We start from the raw sequence: 11,885 nt of genomic DNA on the forward strand, positions 1-11,885 counted from the left end.
AATTGATCTGTCCTATCAAGTAAACATTCTAAGATAGTTTTACAAGGCATCATTTAAATGAAAAGAATTCAACAAATGTTTGTGTCAGTAAGGATTGGCTAAACTAGACTGCAGCAATAAAATGTCCACAAATCTCTGTGGCTAAAAAACACAAACAGATCTCTTATTCAAAGTCCATATGCATTGCAGAGATGCAGACTGAGACTCTGCCTTGACACATGCTTCCATGATTCTTAACGCAGGGAAGGAGGATGGGTACTTAGCACATGTTCTTAAGCTTCTAATTTACAATGGCACTTCATTGGTCAGATTAAGTAGCATGGCTTTGCATTACTTTAAAAAAAAATACATAGGTAGAGGGGAACCAGATATATTTGCTTCATGATGTCTAAAATTTATAAACATGTTTTCTATTTACTAAAGCAGTCTTACCAAAGGCCACTATAGCTTCCTCTGCTGACCCTCAACCTTCCTCTCCTACCGCCCCACTCCATCAATCCATAGAATATTAATCACAAGGTTGGGATGGTCCCAGATGAGTTTAAAACTGCTACCTAAACATGGAAGGACCATTAGATTACACACTTTAGAATGTGCCCATCTAGGAGAAAGGTTATTTTCTCCCCTGTTATAGACACCAGAGCCTACTCTACAGCAGCTTTGTTGTCTGTGATCTCCAACAGTGAAGATAAAAGCTGTGCTGTGAGCTAAATTAGGTTTACCATCTTCCCTCAAATGATACATCTCAAGCTTTAGGTGAGTTCAGATATAACTTTTGCCTATTAGAAATACCCTAAATGCATATCACTCAGGTTTTAATTAATCTTTCTAAGGCTGTTTTTAAAAGTTGAAGAAACATCCCTCGTATAAAGTCCATAGACATCCCTAAGGTTAGCTTCATATTATCTTCGAGTAATATATTAAAAGTAGAGTTTTCAATGAAATTGAACATTTCAAAAGCCTTTAAGCTTGGAAGTGGATGTGAATCAAAATTTAATGGCTTAAGGTTGGGCTAGAAATAGGTTGATTTAGGGTCAAGGGGAAGGCAGCCTTTGTAAATCAACTGAGTAGCATAGAAATGAAGTATGGGTTCATTTATAGCTACTCAAAAACATGCACTCTATCACCATGATTCAAGAGAAAATTTCTTCAAAAGGATTTACATTATATAATGCAATTTATCTAAAGAACGGAAATCCATATTGTAGTGAAAATGGTGACAAAACACCTAGTATTTGTATAATGATCTACACATTTCCATAGCTTTCAATTCAAAATCTCATGTGCACACATGAAAACAAATCACAAAAGCTTTAAATAATGTGTGATTACGTATGACTTTTGAAAATAAATAAAATTGCATTTAGTGATAAAGAATTTTAATATAATCATTTGGAAGTATCCAAAATAAGCTGTTGTAAGTAAACTACTCTATTATAAATTACAGTTAACTCACGAACTGTATTCAAGGAAAGATTTATTATCCTGACATACTCCTTATAAGAAACCACAGAGGAGCAAAATTACAGAACAAAGCAAAGGTCAACTCCAGCACATCAGTTGAAAATAGATGGAGAAAAGCAGTACCGTTTGGCACCAGATCAATAGCCTTAGGGGCTGGACAGTTCTAGGAGAAATGTTCCCAGTAATCACAAGTTCTGAACATGAGTACAAGCTGGTCTGTGTTAGGATCATAGTTCAATGTATAGGAACGGACTTGGAGTGCTCCTAAACGCAATATAAGTTTCATGTACATTGAAATGAGTCTGAACTTAATGGAAACTTTTTTTTGTTTTTAACTAATTTATTTATTTTTGGCTGCATTGGGTCTTCGTTGCTGCATGCGGGCTTTCTCAAGTTGCGGTGAGCGGGGGCTACTCTTCGTTGCAGTGCACGGGCTTCTCATTGCGGTGGCTTCTCTTGTTGCAGAGCACGGGCTCTAGGCATGCAGGCTTCAGTAGTTGTGGCTCATGGGCTCTCGAGCACAGGCTCACTAGTTGTGGTGCACGGGCTTAGCTGCTCCGCAGCATGTGGGATCTTCCTGGCCCAGGGCTTGAACCTGTGTCCCCTGCTTTGGCCTGCGGATTCTTAACCACTGCAACACCAGGGGAGCCCCAATGGGAACTCTTGACTAGTGAATTATATTAAATCTTTCAGCAAGCAATAAGAAGGAGCATTTTCCCATTACATAATCTGATTATTTTCATGTCAATATTTTATCTTTAAAACTGAATTACTGGGTTGACTGACCCTAACATTGTTGCTAAGACATGGAAAACAGGCTAATTTCACCAGGGACTTTCAGGTAGGCAATTCTTGCTTGCAGTTATTAGAAATTAGGATCTAGCCCTCAACTCTAATAGACCCAAGTCTCAGTATTATCACACTGTAAATTCATAAAGCTTACTGCTGATCTGGTTATATAATGTATTCATTGATTTATACTAAAATATAAAGTATGAAGCAAGTCCAGAATACTATGTAAAATCTATTGTTTTAACTGTAAGAAAGTCTATTGTTTTAACTGAAAGAAAAATAATTGAGTAATTAAATGTTATTAACATAAAAGTTTAGTAGCTTAAACCTATTCATTGGCCTCTACACATCTCATTCAGATAATATTTTTTAATGCAGATCTGAATATAACAAACCTGTTTATAATCCTTCAAAATTCTTCATTGCTCTAAAAAATATTGGCCCAAACTCTTGACCAGTTGATCAAGCAAAGCTGAATTTATTGGACTTACTATCTTCATGGATAACACAAAAAAATAATAGTTTTATCTCATTATCAGAATTTATGACTCAGTGCTTACAGGGTTTTATGACATAGGCTCAGTGATCTAAAACAGATTATCCAAGATAGAGGACTGGTTGGAATTGAGGAGAGTTTATAACAAAATGTCTTTGTATTGGTGGAAAAGCCTTAATAAGCAAAATGTTAATATGGGCAGATAAGCCAATTTCGTGTTTTCATAGTCCAGTCTTCCAGGAACAAATATTTCCTGGAGCATGGAGCTAAGATATTTTATTGCTTTACAAGTATTATTTAGCACAGAAATAGGTACATTCATTTGATCCCCAAATTATTTAGCACAGACAAAAAATACTGTTGGCTCCAAAATTGTTTAGTATGTTGGTTGAAATTCTCCATGTATTTTTGGTCGTTCTTTAGACTAAGCTGCATGGTAAATGGTTTCCATCACAGAATATGATCAATGTAGTTCAGTGTCATTGTCTGGTATCTCAGGGTCATATGTGGAGTTATTGACAGTACTGTTCCAACCTTCATAAGTGTCAGATTTTCTTGTCCTTCTTTGGAAGTGAATTTGTTGCCTCATTGTGAGGACAGTGATTGCAGAGCAGCAATAAAGATTCTAGAGAATGCACATTTGAATAATACAATACAGATATTAAAAGAAACATGATTATAGTTTGCTGTTGATTTCCAAAAAAAGAACCAAGAGTGCTAAATTTAAACCAATAGAACTGATTCCACTCCCAATCTAATAACCTGTAGACTAGATACAAGGACTTCAGTTATTTTGACTGTCTGGCTTATTGCAATGATTGTCATATAAAAAGTCTCTTTGTGGTTGCTTTCAGCTACTCAGATAAGATAGTGGTTTTAATATCAAAAAGCTGAATTGCTCCTCAAGAAGTAATATCTCAACAGTTTGGTTAAATTCAGGGTGCAGCCAAATCAAAAGCAAACAATAGCCAAGTATTGCACTCATACAGAAGAAGGCAACGTGAATGAGAAAGCAATATTAAAACTAAAGACATCATCAACTTCACAATTAAGCAATAAAATACATCAGATATTTTAGAAACCTTAACCAAAGAGTCAGAAAAGTAAGGAAGAAAAGCATGAAGATTAAAACATTACAATTTGTGTCTCTTGCAAATCTCATTCTTTGTTTCTTCAGTGACAGCCATGTAATTCTTAATAGGCTTCTTGATTAAAACTTTGGGGGCATATATTAATCTTTTAGGGCTACCATTACAGAGTACCACAGACTGGATGTCTTAAACAGTGGATGTTAATTTTCTCACAGTTCTAGAAGTCAGAAGTCTGAGATCTAGGTGCCAGCAAAATTGGTTCCTACTGAGGATTATGTGGGAAGGATCCTTCCAGACCTCTCTCTTTAGCTTGTAGATGGTTGTCTTCTCCTTGTGTCTTCGTGTTGTTTCCCCTTTGTTTGTGCCTGTATTCAAATTTTCTTATAAAGACAACAGTCATATTAAATTATGGCCCACCTAATTGCCTCGTTTTAACTTAATCACTCAAGTAAAGACTCTATCTCCAAAAGCAGTCACATTCTGAGGTACTGTGGGTTAGGACTTAAACATATGAATTATTGGGGAGGGGGGCACAGTTCAAACCATAACATTTTACCCTCTGACTTCCCAAATTCACATCCTTCTCATATCCAAAGTAAGTTTACCCTATCCCCAAAGTCACCAAATTCTGGTCTCATTCTATCAGGTCTTAATCCAAAATCTCGTCTGAAATATCACCTAAATCAGGTCTGGGTAAGACTTGAGTTATGATTCATCCTGAGCTGTGAACCTGTGAAACCAGACAATAAATTATGTGCTTCCAAAATATAATAGTTGGACAGGCATAGGGTAGACAATCCCATTCCAGAAGAGATAAATCATAAAGAAAAAAGGGATCACAGTTTCCAAACAAGTCTGAAGCATAGCAGGGCAAATACACTATTAGATTTTTTATTCTTTATGGACAATTTTTAGAGTAGTTTAAGGTTCAGCAAAATTGAGAAGGAGGGAACAGATTTCCCCTATACTTTCTGTCCCCACACATACATAATCTCCCCAATTATCAATACCCCTCACCAGAGTGGTACATTTGTTACAATTTATAAGCCTATACAGATACATCATATTCACTCAGATTTATAGTGTATATTATGGTCCACTCTTGGTGATGTTTATTCTGTGGGTTTGGACAGATTTATAATGACATGTATTCACCATTACAGTATCATACAAAATAGTTTTAGTGCCCTAAAAATGCTCTGTGCTCACCTATTCATCCCTCTTCCCCAACCAATCCCCAACAACCACTGATTTTTTTTTTACTGTCTCCATATTTTTCCCTCTTCCAAAATACATTAGAGTTGAAATCATACAGTATATAGCCTTTTCAGATTGACTTTCTTCATTTAGTAATATACATTTATGTTTCTTCCATGTCTTTTCATGTCTTGATAGCTCATTTCTGTTTAGCACTAAATAATATTCCATTGTCAATGTACCACAGTTTATTTATCCATTCACATTCTTTAGGACATCTTGGTTTCCTCCAAGTTTTGGCAATTATAAATAAGGCTGCGATAAACATTTGTGTGCAGATTTTTGTGTGGCCATAAATTTTCCATTAGGTAAATTAGGTAAATTTAAGGAGCATTAGGTAAATATAATTCCATTAGGTAAATATAAAGGAGCATACTCACTGAATCATATGGCAAGAGTATGTTCGGTATTAAAAAACACCGTCAAACTGCCTTCCAAAGTGACATTACCATTTTGCATTCCCACCAGCAATGAATAAGAGTTCCTATTGCTCCACATCCTTGCCAGTATTTGGTGTTGTCAGTGTTCCTGATTTTGGCCATTCTAATAGGTGTGTAGTAGTATCTCATTGTTGTTTTAATTTGCATTTCGTTGATGACATTTCATATGATTTTTGTCAACTGTATATCTGGTTAGGTCACTCTTTAGGTCTTTGGCCCATTTTTTTAATGGTGTTGTTTATTTTCTTATTACTGAATTTTAGAGTTCTTTGCATATTTTTATAACAGTCCTTTATCAGCTGTGTCTTTCACAAATACATCCTCCCGGTCTATGGTTTGCCTCTTCATTTTCTTGACATTTTCTTTCACAGAGCAGACGTTTTCAATTTTAATGAAGTCCAGCTTATCAAGTATTTCTTTGCCTTTTGGCCTAGAAACTCTTCCAGAAAGAAAGATAATATCATCTCGAGGTTCGTCTCATTTGTTCTCCTTCTGTCAAGGATCCCAGTTCTGTACTACTTTTGTCCAATTTCTGAATACACTTATATATTTTATGAAGCTTCCTTTTCATGTTCAATGAAAGCTTCACTCCATAAATTTTAGTCCATCTATCCTAGTTGTCTAGAAAGAGAAGGATTTGGAAATCACTGCCTGTGGCAAGTCAAAACCCCTCCCCAATTTTATCAGTTCTTCATCTTTTAAGACCTTTTGCACTGACTTGATTTTATTCATTAGGTCATCATTGGTTTGAACACTTGCAGATAAAGAGCATGATATTGATTGTCCCATGTAAAGATGGGAGAGAAGCAAGAGCAGAAAAGGAGCATCTTTTTTCATATGTTTTTCTCCCACAATTGGACCAGAAACCTCTTGCCCAAGATTAATACTACTGGTCTACTTATATACTAGTTTGACAGAACTCTCCACTCACTATTTTCTTCTTATTTTGATCCCACCACCTTACTTCCCGTAGTTCTCTGGGACCTAGTGGAATGAGTCAACCATGCATTCTGTCACAGCAGGAACCTGAAACAAAACTGAATTAATGAATGAGAACTCTTACCCACAAGTGTCTGTCTGCACGCTATGCTTGCGCTTTTCAAAATTAACACCTCCCACACCTCAGAAGCATTCTCAGTTCTTCCATTCCTGTTCTGTGCCACAGAGGCTTACCCCAAGACATTGCATTTCTTAGGCTCCTAAGAGTCTGTGTATGTTCCTGTGTATGCTACTGTGTTCAGCCAATGGGAGACACTGATAGGAGATAGGAAGGAGAGAGACAATGAGAGGTTGGGATAGTTCTCCTCTTTCTCTCTGCTCTGGGCCATGTTTACACAGTGGCTGAATCTCTTTTGGACTAATTTTATTTTCTATTGACCACTAGTCAATGGTTCCATCTCTCCCTGGATTCCAAAAGCATAATTTCCCACATTTATTTCTTTAGTCTTAGGGGTAATAACAACTTTTAGCTATTGCTAGTCTGGTTTTGTTTCAACATCCCTTATTGGGTGACTTAACTTTTCCCACATGTCTGAAAGTTGTTCTTTTACTGTAACTATTCTCTCTTGAATTATCTGCATGGGTTTCTATTTTCTAATGGGACCATGACAGATACTTATACGTCATGTAAGATTCTATTTTTAAAAGGGGTTAAGAAAGCAGAAGCCTGTTTTTGGTAGACTTAGAGAAAGAACACTGTGGCAGGGAACCATGGTTATGTCCTTAAGTGATTCTGAGGTTCTGGTTGCAGTTCACTAATCTCCTTTATGCTTTTTATTTGTTTTAACTCAACCCACTTATTCACTCTTCAAGAGATTTGCATTAGCTGTGCCTTCTACCTTCATCATTTTTTTTCTAGGTTTTTTTTTTGGTTGTTTGTTTTTTTTTTTTTGGTACATGGGCCTCTCACTGTTGTGGCCTCTCCCGTTGTGGAGCACAGGCTCCGGACGCACAGGCCCAGCGGCCATGGCTCACGGGCCCAGCCGCTCTGCGGCATGTGGGATCTTCCCGGACCGGGGCACAAACCTGTGTCCCCTGCATCGGCAGGCGGACTCTCAACCACTGCGCCACCAGGGAAGCCCTTTTTGGTTGTTTTGTTTTTGTTTTTGTGGCTAGCTCCCCTTCATCCTTAGGTTTCAGGTCAGATCATTTTCTCAGGAAAGCCTTCCCTGATCCTTCTATATACAGAAGCATCTACCCCTGTCATTCTCTACTACATACACCTGTTCATTTTCTTATCTCATTTATAATTTCCTTCCTTTTCCATTTGTTTCCTTATTTATTAGTCATCTCTCATTATCTTTTGAAGATGCATAGTTCATGAGAGCAGAGTCCTTCCTTTATGTTCTTATTGAACATTAAATTCCTAGCATCTAAAATGTAGAGCCAGCCACATACTTGTGGTTCAGTGAGAACAGTAATGCTTCAGGGAACAAGGAAGTAAAATGTTTGAGAAAGACAGTTATTCCCAACCCATGCTTATGTTTTGGGAAGAAACTCTTTAAGTATTATCTGCTTTAAGAGCATCAGAAAACTGTTTATGTCCTTTATTAGTGACAGTGAGGCTCCTTTAAGTGGCAAAGAAGACAAGAATCTGCAGGCTGAACCACAGGTGTGAAGACAAGAAAATCTATTGATGTTAATGTAATGTTAGCATCATTTATACCCACAGTTTGGTGAAATATGAAGGCATGAATTTCACACTCTTAAATGTTAATTTTGGCATCCAGTTTAAATAAAAATAGGATAACTTTAAGGCCCATTAATTTTATTCATGTATAATTTCTGCCCATTCTAATGATATCCAAAATTTACATACAGATTTTAGATTGCATTATTTAAGTGAATTTTCCTTATTAGAACTCGGATAAAATACTTATATTCCTTTTCTCAGAATAAGTAACAAGTAGAATTGGAAATACCTCTTTATGCTGGGTACAGACCTTCGAAACAGAGATGAATAGTCTCTCTGTTATGTAGTCCCTGAGCTCTATTTAAAATGATCAGATGTGCGCATGATCACAGAAAATCTCCAGTGAGGTTTTGTAGTCCATCAGTGCACAAAATCAGCATTTTTTCAATTAGCATAAAAGACTGAGTGGCTGCACAAATTTATCTAGTAAGAGGAAGATGACTGAATTAGTAAGAAAGCTGGTCTCTTGTGGGGGAAGCCAGCTCAGTAGATGATATTAACTTCTTCTTTTTTTCTATTTTCATATCACTGCATAGTGAATTGGATAAGTGAGTTGAGATATTGAAACAAACCCATACTAAAGGTATTTGTCTAATGAAATTTAAAACTGGAATGTACCTGAATAGTACTTTTATTCTTTCTCTCACCTTGAATATGCTATAAAATGGGCTGTGCCTCCATATTCTATATTAAGAAGTAGGATTTAGTGGGAAAAGTGCTAAGGGATTTGGATAAGAAGTTCTGTAGTTTGACATACTCTATTTTCATTGCCAGGTCAACACAGTTATACGGTGCATGCAATCCTGGTAGACTTACAAGGACAATTTAATGATTATCTTAAATGTTATATCCAGAAGGATTTATAAGTGGTGCTAAAACTGGGCCTCTGTAATACATCCATAACTTACATTCATATAGGCGATTAGAAAACCACCGCTGTCCTGAATAGCTGTCTTTTAGAAAATAGCAACTAGAAGACTTTTTTTTGTCAGGCTTTCTCTTTGCCCAAGTAATAAAATTCACAAGCAGCTTTTTTATGTGCTGCCATTAATAGCCCTTTAAGTTTCATACAGAATCTCCATTTTTCCCCTATTTTCCTCTCACAGTACCCAGGTAAATTTCCCCTGCAGTTGTTTCTCACTATTTCTCTATCTATGCTCCTTGTATTTTAGTACCACTGAAAAATGAAAAATTGTTGTTAGCTTTACCCACTCCTCTTTTTACTCTAGATTAGAACAGGGATGCTCACACACAAAGATTATGGTGATCCAATACACACAATTCTCAGCAGTGAACAATAGGAACAGTTTTAGTAAGAAGACCATCAAGGAAGTTTGGCAGCACAAAGCCATGAAGGCCATACAAGAGAAGCCATCAATGAGAAGATGAAAGGAGGAAACTGGAAAATTTGGCGGATATATGGATGATGAAATCATTATAATACAATGGGAACTCACTTGAATGGTGGGAATTAGCATTTGAGAGATGCTGTAGGAGGTACAGTGAACCAATCATAACACCTGGATATGGAATGAATGGCATATTTGGTAGGAGAGGTAGATAATGAGATTAAGTTGAGGAGGAGATGAAGTATTTGAGGGCGATACAATGCTAATTCCTATCCATTCAAATGAGTCTCCAGATTTCACCTTGTATTTTCCTAAGGCAATCAATAAGGAAATGAAAACTGAAGGAGGATGGGTATGATGCATTAGTGAGAGTTCAGTTAGAAAAACAGAAGCTACCCTAGCTACTTCAACAGAGAGAATTCAATATAAGAAATTCATTAAACAGATATTGGAGAACTTAAACAAAACAGGACATAATGATGTAAGTAGGAGTAATAAATGAGAAAATGGGTATTGCCTTCAGAGATGGGGGAAAACGTTGGAGTTTTCAGAACCTAGAGGCCAAGAGTAGAATCCACATATATCTGAGAATCAGACACGTGAAAGGGAGCGCCAGCCACTATGGCAGTAAACCAGGAGGAGTCTTGTAGACGACCGTTCAGACCTCAGAACAACTCATGACTTCAGGAGCTGAAAATAAGGTGCCACAGAGCCACGGCTGAGACCTTCTAAGGAGATGGCATCCTCTGTTGGTGCTGGCATCTCATTTGTTCAGAGGAGAGCTCTTGCAGAGCTGGTAGTGATCCTATTCTTAGTAACTCCCTGGGGGCGGTTGTGGTATGGGGGTGAGAAGGACGGTCTGGAAAGAGCAAAATTGTGCTGGAAATTGGAAACCATTGCTGCAGCCATGGTGAAGCAGCAGTGATGAAGTGACTCTGATAGGGACAACCGGCAAACTGAAATCAGCAAGTCTCCTCTTTCTCCCTCCAGGGCCTGTACTGAAAAGGCCTAAGAGGACTCTATCCACATGACAAAGAATTATAGACTATAGAGTCCCCACCCCAGCGTCAAAAAGTAGAGTGTAAAAGTATGGATTTAAAGCTGAGTCAAATATCTTCATAACCAGCATGACTAGGACACATAATTTCAAACTCTGATTAGAACTCCTAACCCTGAGAAATGTCCTTTATGGCTCAGTGTGTGAAAGAGATAAAGTAACATTTGGCTTTATAGCTGCAGAGAGAGTCAGCTAAGTAGTGATAATTAAGCACAAAATAAACTAATATAAATAATTATGGACTTTACCGTGAGCTACTTTATAAGCCCATCTTTAAAACCTGCTCTCCCTAAAAGAGGTGGGGGCAGAGGCAAACAGTAAAACCTGAGGAGTGATCGTGATATGCTAAGGATGGCCACGTATTGCTGACTACTCCATCCATAGCTAGACTGTTGCCCTCCCTTGAATCTGGGCTGGCCTTAACGATTTGACCAACCAAATGCATCAGCAGTGACATTCTCGGACATTTGAAGCAAGGACATAGACTCTTTCTAGTTTCCACCCAGGCCTCACTGTCTCAGGGATCTCTGAGCCATCACGTAAGAAGTCTGACTACAACACTGGAGAGGCTTCTTGTAGGTCCTCTGCCAAGGCACGAAACATCTCGCATCCTCCTGACCAGCCCCTCAGCCCGCTGAAAGACACTCGGTGACATCTACTGACAGCATGTGGAATGCCTGAATTCATGACCCACAACCTGATGAGACAGAATAAAATGATCATTGTTTTAAGCTAGTAAATTTGGGGATAGTTTGTTATGCAGCAATAGATGGTGGGACAGATATACATAAGATCGGAGATATGCAGAATTTCTGTGAGAGTTTTTTGAGGCAACATATGCAGTATAGAGTGCTAGGTTTCCAGTTTACTGCAAACAGCCTTTTCCATGTTATTCTTGAAAGGAGAGCAGACACTAAAATGGGAGGAAATGATAGAAAGCAAGTGGCATACAGTAAATAAAAGAAACCCAAAGAAAAAATAACATAAAAGAATCTATTTCTCAGTACTCTCAGGGGAAAATGGACTCAGAATCAAGAGAGAAATGTGAGGCACTAAAGTGGCAGAAAGAATGGGAAAAACAATGTAAAAACTGAAAGTAATTGTCTAATTTTTTAAGATACAGAATGAAAGGCTTCTGATTTATTGTAGGATAAAAACATTTGTGGAAGACCAATATTTCTGGAAGAAACAACTTCAAAATTGGGATAATGATTTTTTAATCTATGTTGTGGCATCAGAAATTGGAG

The sequence above is a fragment of the Neophocaena asiaeorientalis genome, unplaced genomic scaffold (genome assembly GCF_003031525.2).
Source record: "Neophocaena asiaeorientalis asiaeorientalis breed wild unplaced genomic scaffold, Neophocaena_asiaeorientalis_V1.1 scaffold451, whole genome shotgun sequence".
Lineage (NCBI taxonomy): Eukaryota > Metazoa > Chordata > Mammalia > Artiodactyla > Phocoenidae > Neophocaena > Neophocaena asiaeorientalis.